At 38.0% G+C, this 9,778-nt stretch overlaps 1 protein-coding gene across 1 annotated transcript in view; it reads left to right on the top strand.

Annotated features, from left to right (window-relative positions):
* Nucleotides 1-9,778, top strand: part of LOC105834168 — an 88,774-nt gene that overhangs the window by 30,114 nt on the left and 48,882 nt on the right. The gene's annotated exons all lie outside the window — the stretch shown is intronic.

The raw sequence follows: 9,778 nt of genomic DNA on the forward strand, positions 1-9,778 counted from the left end.
GCAATATAATATAATCGTACAATTAAAAAAAAGAAGAGAACAATAATGTCGACGTTTGAAAAATAGGTCGTCCGGATGAGGGTTGCTGCGATCATACATACGTATGTAGCAAACACGCGTTTCGTTCTACGAGAGAACACGAGAACAGCTATTCGGCGTTGCATCGAGCCTGTGAGAAGAAACGTTCTCCCTCTGTGTCGACGTGTCATTAGGCACAAGGCTAGAGTGAATGCGCGCGAGTCGTTGCACAAAGGTTGCGGCGAGTGCGACGAAGATGGAGTGATGCTGTAGCGCGCGGTAGGGAAGAGGCAAAGCAAGAGAAAGAGAGAAAGAAAGAGAATATCGTGTCGCTTCGTTCTCGCACGCAGTATATCGTCAACCTGGAAGCAGCTGACATTGAGTTAGATGACGATTATTGCATGGCACGATACTTGTAGGTCCATGAAAAATGAAAGAGAGAGAGAGAGAGAGAGAGAGAGAGAGAGAGAGAGAGAGACTCTGTAAAGGGAAAGGCGGGTGAGGAATAGGATGCGACCTTTGTTAGAAACAGTGCCGCCTCGGATAACTAGTGGAAAGTACATTTTCAAGCCAAGGCTGTCATTCCGCATCGCCTGCATTTTTGCGTTTGTCATTATCGCAATGCTCGCCGCACTCGCTCGCGGTCACGTCCGATTCGCCTCGATAATCATCGATATATCCGTGTGCGATTAGATCGGGGCCTTCGATCAAGAAACAAATTGCACCGACGTAATCTCGCTTTTAAATTCTCTTTTTATAAATAATGCAATTTCAATCGAACCTGTTTTAACGTAATAAAAATATTTAGAAACTTAATATCGAACTCTTACAAAACCTTAATCATATTTATAAATATTCTAGAACTGCACAAAACTCGATTCTTGCTTATTATTTAAAACTAACGTATTATTATAGGTTTTCTTTTTTTAATCGAACAGCGTTTTAAAATCGTTTCTTGAATAATTCTCTCGAATAGTACTTCCACCTCAGAGTACAGTAATGTAAGATAATAAATAAATAATGCTAAAGCGAATAATATTAAACTTTATTTAATATGTTTGCTGTGATGACAGCACTACTACGATAAAATGATTTTAATACGTCACTTGATATATTAATCTTGTTGAGAGAAGAATTGATAAAAGATATTTGTTATCGTGAATCAATATCCGTTGTGTTGAAAATTGAAAGAAATCTCTCTAGAAATTAAAGCGTTTATTTTACGCGTTCCGATTTTCTTGCTCTCTTTCTCCCCCCCTCCCCTCCTCTCTCTCTCTCTCTCTCTCTCTCTCTCTCTCTCTCTCTCTTAGTTTGCGTTAGAAAAAATGTTAAGTCAAATTCCCACGAGGCACTAAAAACTTGAAAGAGGCGGACGAAACAGGGACGCCAGGTTTATATCCCGATCTCTTGTACGGGCTCGAAAAGTTTCACAACCTTAATTTCAGTAAGTGCCAGGAAGTGTAATGTCCCGAGCTTCCTAGGTGCACACCCGCGCAACGTGCCTTCATTCAAGACCTATGCAATTTTCTAATTCTCCCCGCGGTGCTACTGCATAAGTACGGCGATACATCCGATTACATTATCGCGAAAAGGAAAGAGAAGGCGAGAAGGAAACGATAAAAGAGCAGTACGATATACGATTGGAATTTTTAGATGATGAGAAGCAAATTCGAAATGTAGTACGTACGGTTACTATTTGCTCGCGTGAAAGTTTAAACGAGATTGACGTAGCAAAAAAGCTAGAAAAATCGTTAATCAATTTTTAAAATATAAGAAACTGTTTTGTAATGTTGAAATTTTATAACTTGTCAATTTTACAATTACAATGATAATGTTTTATCTTATCTAAAATTATAACTCATCGATTGGTTTCTTTTTCTGTTTCAGGTAAGAAATGATTAGATTAGATAAGCGAAGGCCAAGGGGAGGGGAGGAGGTCGCGTAACACGGCATCTGCCTGCATTTCGAGCACGATCGACTCGGCTCGATAACGTGAGCGTGATCGATTAAGTATGTCGCGCGCTGCGAATCGCGTTATCCAGGTATGCATTATTGTCATACGCGTGTGACGGACGTGTGTGACTCACGGACGGAAAGGCGGAAGTGTTCGATCACAGTGCGATTGACGGATACCACTATCCGCACGTATACGACAGACGGACAGATCGTTTGGCATCGATTCCTAGATACACAGTGTGTCTCGAAAGAAACCAAACTTTTAGGTAATTACAAAAAGTTATTTATTCAAAATTTAAAAAGTGTAGCTATTATTTGAAATATGATCTCACATTAATAGAGCATTGGACACAGTCAGTAAATGAGTGTGTGAACTTATGCAGATCTTCTTTCGAGATCCTTTTACCTCGGTGACCATAAACAGGAAAGTCATGTTTCAAATCATGACTTTCATCTTTTTGAATTTTAAATAAATGACTTTTAACTGTTTGAAAAGTTTAGTTTCTTTTGAGGCAAACTACACTTTTGTACTTGCGTTCTAACTAAACGTTCCAACGTTGCCCTGCAGCCTAGATAATTTTTTTTGTCATAGAGAAATTTTATCTACACAGAAAAGAATTTCCGATACTTTGTAACAAATACATGAATCACAAATGCGATGAAGATATAACTTATTGAGTTCTTTACAATTCTTATGTCTTTTATTAGAATAACATTTATCTTATAATGTCAGTTTTACTTTCTACTATTTTTATTATATCCTCGAATTCTTTGCAGTATTAAGATGAATGACATGTTCTTTAAGAACAAGCTCTAAAATCCGACTATCTTTGCGCTTTGTATTCTTCGCAGTCGGAGGTAGGGCCTGAAGGCCATTGTAAAGAACATCGGTCAATTCATTCGTATGTCGAAGGGAACGTTCATAATGGAGCTGGAGTGATTATCGTTGGCATAGATCGTTTGTTTGCGATGTCCATCAGGTATGTTGCTCGCTCTCGCAAATCCTTCAACTATCATTCCGCTGACTCGACGAGACCTTACATACGTTTACCTCCGCCCGATGAATCGGACTTAAGGCCTCGGCGACGCATCAAGAACGCCAAAGTCCTTTGCGGGGGTCCGATTAGATGACCCCCAAGCTGCCGATCTTGGAATCTCGCGAGGGAATAAAGAAAGAACGAGAAGGTCGTCTCTCGATCACAATCACCATCGTGCTGCGATCTTTCTGCATGCTTTAGAATTGCTTAATTTATAAAGATTTACGATCACGTTTCCTTGATGTTCGAGATTGCAAGAAAGTCATCGTTGCCAAAATGTATGTTTAAGAGATTGGATCAGTTATGTAGCTGAAGCTATTAGCAGCCAAACGCCGAGCGGCCAGGGCCGAACGTCATATGGACGTTTCTAGGGGACACCATTCAATCAAACGTTAAACATTCCCTGGTTATGAGATTTTTAACGAACTTTGAAAAATTTGCATAGAGCTTAGTCATTATAATACATAATCGATCACTTGTGACAGGACTTTAATTTACCAATTGTTATAAATTTTTTAAAATAATTTTTATTGTTTTTGCGCTTCACGCTTAAACGCAAAATACCATTTCCTTCAATTTTGGCTGGAAATATCTTTCCGTAACACAGAATCGACTGATCGATCATTCGCGGCAAGACGTGCATTTTCCTCATTGTTATAAACATTTAAAAAATTAATTTTTATCGTTTTTTGCGATCAGTCGATTGTGCATTACGGAAAGATATTTCCAGCCAAATTTGGAGGAAATCGTACTTTGCGTTTAGGCGTGAGGCGCGGAAAACCATAAAAATTAGTTTAAAAAATTTATAACAGTTGATAAATTGCAAGTCTTGTTGCAAAAAATCGATTATGTATTATAATGACTAAACCCTATGTGAATTTTTCAAAGTTTGTTAAAAATCTCATAACCAAGGAATTTTTAACGTTTGATTGAATGGTGTCCCCTGGAAACGCTTATATGACATTCGCCTTGGCCGCTTGGCGTTTGGCTGCTGCCTTTGGCTAGCTTCAGCTACATGGATCGGTTAGTTGTCGAGAGAAAAAGATAGACGGAAAGGCAGCACGAGTTTGACGTCGACGAGAATTATTTACGCAACTCATCTCTAATAAAATGTGTATAAGATTACATCGTAAAATTAGATGCCTTCTGCAATTATCTAAAATTCAGGAATATTTTTTAATTTATTTATAATTAATTTTTTAATATCAGGATTTGATTCTAAAACAGGATTCTAAAACAAATTTTTCGTAGACGTTTTTAAAATTATTTAAAGGCAGATATATAAACGATATAATTATTGCTTTTGCAATTTAATAAAGTGCGAGACGTTTACTTTGACGTCTAACGCGCAATGAAGAAATATTGTTATGAAATTAATAAATGCAGTCACATAATAGAATTTTAGCTAAGGCCAGTAATAGAAATTTGAACATAGGTAGGTTATGTATACATCATACATCTAATCACGCAAGTAATCACAGTTATTTTTCAAGCGCTTTATTGCACCAATAAACTTGATGTTATGAAATCCACGTGGCGGTTACAGAACCAGTAGTTATTAGCTCGACAAGAGAATGTTTCCGCAACTCTCTTAATGGAAAATAAACTGTGCTGTTATCCATCAAGCAGATAGAAACAAAATTGATACATTTGAGATTACAATTGTCTTATTTGATAACTATGCTACTCGTAAATAACACATCTGTTCATAACTTGTTAGGTAAACGTTTCTGTTATCTTTCTATTTATCTATCTCATGAAGATTAAGCAATCGTGTTCGAATTCACTATCCGCACTTTACAGTTTACACGAGAAATCTGTTTAAGAAAAATTAAACGAGTAATTTTCTCTATATCCTGTATATATTTTTTTATCAAACGTTACTCGATAATTATTTTTTCGAAGACGTCATCTTACAATTGTCATCGGTTTTTATATCTCAGATGATGTTTGATAGCAAAAATTTTTAATAATATTCAATTATTATAAAAAATCGCTCAGTATACTAAAGCGATATTTTGAGATATATAGTAAATTAAAATATAATAAATACATAATATAGTAAATTAAAATATAGTAAAGCAAAGAAAAATTTTGCGAGAACTTCAGAAGGTACATCGAGAATTTTAGACTGTACTGCTAACAAAGGTTAGAAAATGAAAACCTGATTTTCCGGTTTGACTTAACTAAGTTTCACATTTCGGTTGTTCGATTCTACAATAGCACTACAGGACCTTTTCTAACTTGCAAACGATTGTGCCGCAGCAGTTCGCTGTACGTATCGCTGTACAAACTGTTAGTACACGACGAAACGACGGTAATAGTATCGCCGTTAATATCATTATCTATTCCGCACGATCTTTTGCTATATACGCGGTCAATGCGACCGACGGTCGACGTCTGTGCATTCTCTTTCTCTTTCATCCTGCCTTCTTTCGCAACGCGCCGTGACGGCGGCTCACGATGCGGGTACGATGTAATTATCTCAATCATAGCTGCAACAATCGTTACGGCGACAGCCATTAAGATAGGCCCGCAGATAATCGCTAATAATTTCTTTCGCGCAGAGTACCGCCAATGTCGTTCTTCCCCGATCTCGATTTAGCCCGATAGCGTAGCATAGCAGATCGCGCATCATCACGTAATAAAAGATTGACCTCAGTGCGCCAGGATTTTTTACTGCAGCTTCCAAGCTATATTTTACAAATAGTTCGCGGATAAAATGCGATAAAAGTGAGAGGTATGTATATAACATATAATAGATTAAATGAAATATTTTTGCAATTGGAATCCGGTGAAGCTTTGAACTCGAGTGGAAATGCTTCTATACGCGTGTACTAAATTATTTTTATCAATAACTTAAAAGGAGTGTATATTAATAAATTAACAGTATTTTTTACCGCTATCTATAAAAGATACTAAATAATTTTTAAGAATTCTATATATTTTTTCTTATCTATTTAATGTTACTGATAAGAATTTTGAATTAAGTCAAGTTATTTTTATCAATAATATTTAAGGGATATGTGCATGTTAATAAATTGATATTTCTCGTTGCTATTTATAGAAAGATTAGGTAAAATTCTTAAGAATTTTATATGTAAATATATTTAGTGTCACACTGATAAGAATTTTAAGATCTTCACATAACGATAACGTCTTTCGTCTTCAATTTAACTTATCCACTTTGTCCGAAACGGTGCGGCTTTTCGAGGTTTTTTTCATCTCGTCCCCTTGGTAAACGCGAGAAATTTGGTTCGTAAGTTTACGTTACGCCGATAGAGCATCGAAGTTCCCCGCGGGAGAGCTATCCGAGACTTTTTAGAGCGTTATCGTGGACCTTCGTCGCTCGTCGAGCCACGCATGGGGCCGTGCGCAGGGCCACGTAGGGCCGCGGACAGAAATAAAACTGGCTCGCCCTTTGCAATGGCCCACGTGGGACACGCTGTTCCGCACTAGCTCGTTAGTCGATCTTTAAAGCTCGATCATTAATTATTGCCCGCTCGGTGCTCGCGTTCGTCTCTCGTGGTGACTTCTGCAAGTCCGAGTAATCGCAACACGTATTATTGCGCGTTCGATCGACGCGGATAATGACGGCGGAATAACGGTATGAAGCGAAAAGCTGAGTAAGTACGTAGTGATTAATAAAACGTTAGGAAAGCACGGTTCACGCGCAAATGGAATTCTCGTGCGGTACGATGCGTAAATTTTTTTCCTTCCCGATGGTCGCGTAATTGCATTTTCCTTATATATCCATCTTGATTTGACGTTGAGTTGATGATCGCGATATTAGCACACTGATATGTTAATCATTGTGCAAGGGCTCGTTGCACGTTCATTGCACCGACGTGCAGGAAGAAGCCACCTTTAATTACAGCTCTTGCTCCTTCCTTTTCTGACTCTCGTTTGTGCGTCGATCTACAGTCTCATCGGAGAACAATGAATGAATAATTTAGCTAATGAGTAATTCGTATGCAAAGACGGTACCTGGATACGTAAAACTTCGGTGTAGTCTTCTCGTATTTCTACGAAATCGTAAGAGAGATTCATCTCAATGTTCTTGCATTTCTAAAAATGCACCCGAAATGTTTAAGTATATATATAGTGTTTTATTTGTTTTTGTGTCCTACTAACTGTGACAATAATCGGTAAAATAGGAGATTTCATTGCGACGGTATCGACATAAAGCAGATACTGGGCATCCGGCATGCGAGTTTATCGCAGACTTTCCCGCGTGCTGCACTACCGCGAACGTTGTGGCTCCGTTGCGTAAGCATTGCATATCTCGCGATGTGCGCGCACACAGTTCCGCGAGATAGAAGAGAAGGCACGTGTTTTGTGAATAATGACGTTACTCTTACTTCTATGCCTTTGAAATTCTGTCAAAAATTTTTGCAATAATAATTAAGCGCGAGAAATATTATACATAACACTTCTGACTGAAGTTTTGCTTTTAGTATCCGTTAGGATCGTGTATATCGTGTGTATATCGCACAACTATGATTACTAGATCGTTACTCTAAACATCTATCTAAAATATAATTTCTTGCACAGTTACTTCATGAAGTAGGGATTTACGGAGCACTATAATTTTGCCATTTTACGTTATGAGAAGCCTCGGGCTATTTTTAAGAAATACTTATTAATTTACTTTCTATGAAATATTTAGAATTTATTAATGGCGGAAGGAAAACGTAGCCTTGTAATAAGCTTAAGATCGTAAGTTTAGTTTAGAACCTAGGTAACTTTGCGAAAATAATTTCGCGTAAATAATTTCATTGAAGAAGTTAAAGCAATGAAGGCAGGAAGAGTGGTGAAGATCCGAATTTGCACCGACAGTGTCCGAACAATGTGACTTAACAAAGATACACACGCTCACATACGCGTGCACACACACACACATGCATATATAGAAACGGGCGAGCACTTACCTGGGCCAACCCAGCGCGACTTGCGAGATATCACACTTTAATTAAATTCACCGGCGTGTTTCGACCGCGTGCTGCACATATACACAAAACGCGACAAGCAGCATTTTATCATATCTGTCTCTCACTCCATTTATCCGTTTTTCTTTCTCTTTCTCTTTCTCTCTCCTTCTCTCACACACTCTTCTGCATTTTTTAGAGTGCGGCTCACCTGTCGCCGAAATGTAGGTCGCGCGTCTGCCGTCTTACTCGCGCGGACATTACCGCCGATTTCTTTTCCCCACCACCCCCTGTCGCTCTTTTGTGCTTCCTTTTCTCTCGCTTCCGCTTTGTTTGTCCCCTTCTCATACTCTTTGTTCCTTTTGTCATTGCGTTTATCTGCCAGTTTTCTTTTCTTCTCGCTGCTGCCTCGCTCTCTTTTTCTCCCATCTCTTGACATTTTCAAACTTCTTTTCCACTTTACGAACTTCGCATACGAACATTGCTGTACGATATTTTCTTTTTCCATTACACTTGCCATTATCAATTGGATACTCCTGATACTTGAAATTTCAGACATTCTATTGATTTGTGATATACCTTATTTCGATTTTTTGTTTTTTATATGTATTTTATTTTTGAGTATTTTTTTCATATATTAACATTTTATAGATATCGCTGTCATTCTTAACATTTTTTATTTTTATATCCTTCTCTGGTTTCTCTACACCTGTCTTTATGCCTTTGAATTCAACTAATCTGTTTACTGGAGAGACAAAAACTGCGGCATTTGTCGTGATATTTTATGGTTCTCGTTTTCATAAATAAAGAAGAACCGTCGATGCCGAATTTGCTTCTCGATCTCAGTCCTCGATGGACAGCTGTTTTCAGGGTTGTGCCGAGCATCTGCGAAGCCTGGGGCACATTCAATAACGAGCGCCTCTTGCCAACGCGGTAGAATGTCTGTGAAATTGGACCGGAAGAAAACGCGTTTGACCACTAGCATTTTGATTGTAAAACTGACAAAGAACGAATGAAATAGATTCGAAAAAGAAAGTGAGAGGAAATAAAAGAACGAAAGAAAGAAAAAAGTATTTTTAAATAAAAGAATGCAAGCAAAAACAAAAGTTTAGTAATTATTTATAATAAGATCTAAAGTAGCAACAATTTGCAGACTAGCGAATACAATAAACGACACGAGTAAACAAAGATTCTCGAAGAATTGCAATTGCACGTTTAAAAAATACTACTTGGTTTCTAATTTTCCGCTGTTCTGTGATTGCAATTGAATTCAATAGAGGTTTTTTTCACTCTCGATTGATAAGTGTCGCAATCGACGTCTCGTTCGTTGAAAACCTTTATTGCCATTGTATCTTGCTCTTCCTTCTCAGTTTCGTTCCCTCTCATCTTCCCCGCGGCTTTCAACGCCGAGTCAATAACACCGCTCGCAGAGATTCTGCGCATGCTAACGCGGCCGCGCGTATTCCGCGTTTGTGACTTCCTTTACAAAATTGGAAAGAACATCTGAAGCACGGCGGAGGAAGAAACACTGGTATAATTTAACTTTATTACTTTTTTCTGCGAAGTCGGTTTCCACTTCCTGCATTCAAGCGAAGGTATTACGTATAATATAAAACGCAAAAAACTGAATATTTACAATCAGAATGCTTATTAATAACCTTAATGTCGCTTATTAATATTCGATGCATCATAATCGAAGTTAAAATCAGCGTCTGCCGGACACAATTGTAAATGTTGTCTGTTTCGTATTTGCCTGTTTTGTGTGCAAATATCTCTTATTTGTAATTGCCTCGAATATTAATCGCGTCGACGAGGTCTCATCGCAGCCGACATAAGTTA

The sequence above is a fragment of the Monomorium pharaonis genome, chromosome 8 (genome assembly GCF_013373865.1).
Source record: "Monomorium pharaonis isolate MP-MQ-018 chromosome 8, ASM1337386v2, whole genome shotgun sequence".
Lineage (NCBI taxonomy): Eukaryota > Metazoa > Arthropoda > Insecta > Hymenoptera > Formicidae > Monomorium > Monomorium pharaonis.